At 32.6% G+C, this 4538-nt stretch overlaps 1 pseudogene; it reads right to left on the bottom strand.

The window, feature by feature from the left end:
- Positions 1-1583: 1583 nt before the first annotated feature.
- LOC129318781 (BURP domain-containing protein 3-like) lies at positions 1584-3256 on the bottom strand (annotated as a pseudogene).
- Between the last annotated feature and the right edge of the window lie 1282 nt (positions 3257-4538).

Here is a 4538-nt window from a genome sequence, read left to right as displayed (position 1 = left end):
AAAATTCATATTCTATAAGCCTTAATTTAAAAAACTTCCAAATTAATACTTTGACCTTGTTAATAAGAAGCTTAGAAATTATTACCATTTTTACTACACAAAAGAATCATATACTCTTTTAAAAATTCTACAAAACCTCCCAAAGAATAACAAATTTATAACAATTTAACAAAAAGGAGCTCCGCTTCTTAATAACAAACAATCAACATATGCAATAGGTCAAGATTCTATCTATAATCAATAAAGAGCACATAAAGTAGACTATAAAATAATATTCAAGCTCACATTTAGATCAAGTTGATATTTGTTTGATCCAAAAAAATTCATCCACTTCAATTTAGTAATAAAGCTCCCAATTATCAATTGATGATATAGGTCTAACTATTTTTTAATGCCAAAATATTTTTCAGTGAATAGCATTCCAAAATAAAATTAAAAGTGATAAAAGAAAGAAATATAAATAGGATAAATATAAATTTAACTAAAATAATCATTTAAAAAAGTAATAGCATATAACTCAAATAAAATATTTTTATTTAAGCATTTAATTCAACAATACCATCATGTGATGACAACTCGAGAGATTCTTTGCCATATATTGGGTTGTCTTTGTGTGTGGAGTAAAGCACAGGCCAAGACAAAAGTGGGCCTGTGACGAAGTGATGCGAGGTTGAAAAAATAAATTGGGAGGATAAGTGCTAGAGTATTAAAAAGGTTGGGTGCTAGTCTCCACAAACATGATTGTGAAAGACTAACAGTGTGTTGGAAAAGTCAAAGTGAGATTTTTGTAAAATTATTGTTTGAGTGAGGTGTTGGAATCAGCTGGCCCAAAAAAAAAAATAAAAGGATGTTCGAGGCAGCGATGAAATTTTGGTCCAAATGGTGTCCAAACACATTGTTTTCAAGAGTTTTTCTGCCACAAAAGTCGTGTCCAAATATAGGGTGTTTGGATATATTATTATTTTCACAAAACCATAATTTTACATGATTTTTAATTTTACTCTTCAATTATTCTTAAAATTAATCTTATTAAATAATTTTATAAATCAATTATATTACATAACATAATTAATTATATTTAAAATTAATTATTATATTAATCAATATTTTTTATAATTAATTTTTTTTAACATATATCCAAAGGGGTTAGGTTTCGGGCACTGATACCCTACGTCAGACGATTATAACACAAACATGAGATATGCTACTCGCTCTTATTCAGGTGTAGTCAAACATACGGCAGAAAATTGTGCTTAGTCTTGTTGGGGAACCCAAGGAAGGGACGATGTTCGCGAAAGAAAGTGTAGCACACGATAGAGGAAATCTTGCATGAATCTAGTGCACTGTATCATTCATATTCTTTCCACTCAAATTGCACCAATTCAACCAAATAAATTATGACATGTCATTATTTTTAGCTACTTTATTTTTAGAATAGATTGATTATTTAATTCATTGCCTTTTCTTCTTATACTATAATTAATAATAACTAAAATCAATTTATAGTAACAGCCATATGAACGACATGTTTTTACTAGATGAGGCATGAATGATATGATGTACTAGCCGGGGTCTATATAGAATTTCTTCGAGAGAGAATGCTCATTCAATATCTTAGGCATATGCTACAAATGAATTATAATTACATCAATTATATGAATGATAAAGACACATATCTTTTTTGAGCAAACCCCTATAATTAAAGGCTTATATCGAGGGTAATTTTAAAATTTTACATGAAATAACTAATTTAAGGTGACCGATGGGAGTAGTTTTATATTAGGAACCACAAACAAAACAAAAAAGGCCATGTGCAAATATATATGCATAGAGCTATTATATGTTATGGGCATAAAGATATCTTATAGTGAGAAGGGACATAAGAGTTCTTAGCCACTACTCTATTCATTTCTCTCTAGCAAGATCATTGAGTTACTTATGGGAGAGAACCCACACAACGTTGTCTTGAGAAAGGAAGTGACACACAGGAACACTCCCCGGCTTCACTTTTAGCACTTGGAAGGCCAAATGCTTAGGGTTCCACCCTGATGTGTCTGTGTGACAGAGAGACAGTGCTTTCACTTTAGTCCCGTCAGCCCCGACCAAAGGCACCGTATACGCAATTGTGGTCTCTGTTTTGTGACAATAAAACAAGCATAGATGTAGTTTAGCTTGTGGCACACTACCACTTTTGCCTCTCCTACCTTCTTCACTCCTTGCTTTATTGTGTATTCTTGCTTCTTTGTGCCCTTGTTCACCTCCGTAGAAAAAGCTTCCACGTTCTTCCCAAGCTTCAAAGTGATAAAATCAACCATGGATTCCAACGACGTCGCACAATACTTCTCCTCTCCTTTAACACCTGGCTTCTCACACAATTCTACCGTTTCCTTCAAAACCTTGGCTTCTGTTGACCCAGCTTTCACATCAAACTCTTTCAGTTTCTGAGCCATCTGCTACAAATGAATCATGTAATTACGTCAATTACATGTGCGATAAAGATTCACACAGCCACGTGGTTTAATGATGAATCCTTTCCATTATACTTACGTACGTTGCTTGAAGAAAAAGAAACAGATTTCACGACTTCACGAGGCAGGAAGAAGGACTGGTTGGAGGTCTGCATGAATTGAAAGTTCATTCTGTGACCAGGCTTCATGTCCTTTTCCAAGAAGAAGAGAGTTGTGTTTGGGATATTATTGAATTCGGTGTCGGAGACAGCAGCATAAGCGTAATTTTGATTACCAAAAGTGATGTTATGCCTAACATGTATGGTTGTGTCACCTCCTGCCTTGCCAACAATAACTTCAAGAACTTATTAAAGGAACGTAATGAATAATTATAAAATTCATCCTACATACAAGCCATGAATAACAATGTCCCAAATATATATACATATATATATATATATATATGTAATAGTAACCTGCTGGGTGGAGGAGCTCTGTGATGAATTTCGGCATGGAAGTGGCGGGAAGCATGGACTTCCAATAAAGTTCGGGAGGTGAAGCAGCATGTGTTGCCACCAATACAACCTGAAATTATTGCATTTGGAACATATCAATATGTAGTCAAATCAGTTTAATAGGACCCAAAAAGATGATAACAGGAAAGGTTATTAAGAAATAAGATATACAACGATGAGTAGGGGTAAAAACTTCATCCTCGGAGAAATTGCAAGTGATATGGATCAATGATAATAAAGAGGAACTGAGAGGAAGTATATAAAGAGGGGGAAATGCTCATTAGATGGGATTCCAGCCCTGGATGTCAATTCGGCCATGTTCATTAAATATCCTGACCATTTGGATAGCGTCGATCATATATGAATGGTCTACAATTTTTAAAAAATAGAAATATTATTTGACTAATAATATTTAAATCATTCAGCTAGATATTTTCCCCAGGATCAACATGTATATGCATTTTTTTGTTTATGAAAACATGAAATCAATATTTCATGATGAAAAAGAATAACAAAAAATATTTATACAGCATATTTAAAAAATAAAATAATTTACAAATATATCATAAAATAATATTTATTAATTATTAATTATTATTTTCATATTGAATGTTGGTTAAAATTCATCTATACATGAAAAAAAAAAGTTTAAAAGAAATCCCGTAAATTATAAATAATGTGAGCAATTTTTTAATTTAATTTACGGGGAATCACGTCAATAACAAATCATAAAAAGTTCCTTTCAAATTTCAAGAAACTTTTCTTAAATAAAATTTTCACTACAATTTCTTCTCAACCACTCACGATAGGTTTCGGCTGCGACAAGAGAGAAGGTGAGGACCAGTTAATCATATTTTGGGCCATCTTTTGGGCCCCACCCTAACGAAATACTTGGACTCCATGGTGTGGTTCCAAAGTTTGTGGACCATCCTTAAATAGTACATTCTTAGTAAAAGTCGATTAAAACCCAAAAGGGAAAAAGAATTGCTATATTACTTCAAAGGGTTAAAGTTTATTTTTGCACTCAAATTGTGCTTCACAACCATTCAGTATCCTAAACTTGAATTTGGCACAATGTTAATTTATCCTTTACCGTTAAATGGTAGCTAACTCAGTTACTTCATCTTTATTTTTTATTCTTGAAATAGAGGATTTAAACTCATCAAAAAAATTAAGTGGGTTATATTATCACCTTTATAAGAGGGAGTGATATAAACCTCTAGACTGAGATTGTATTGGAGCAACCAAGAGTTTGGATTAATCTCGGTATAGCAAGTGGTGAAAAATCTCAATTATAATTTAGGGAATGGACATGGCCTCAAATGATTAGAGTTTAACCAGAGTAAATACTCGTGTAAGCTTCTCTCTCTTGACTTTTTGATGATATCATTCCTTTGCTATCTCATTTAATTTACTCATTATCTATCAAAATTTGAATTTTCTCAATTTACCCCCTCTTAAGCCTTTTACAAACTTATCCCATTGCTGATTTCGTAGCAAATTTTTTAGACTCACCAAAACATCATTGTCATATCACTGGTAGATTAGTATCACTTCACCACCGCCGCATCACCTA

This window comes from Prosopis cineraria, unplaced genomic scaffold, assembly GCF_029017545.1.
Source record: "Prosopis cineraria cultivar Desert tree isolate PC_DT_omini unplaced genomic scaffold, ASM2901754v1 PC8, whole genome shotgun sequence".
Taxonomy (NCBI): domain Eukaryota; kingdom Viridiplantae; phylum Streptophyta; class Magnoliopsida; order Fabales; family Fabaceae; genus Prosopis; species Prosopis cineraria.
This window is presented reverse-complemented; position numbering and strand designations above follow the sequence as displayed.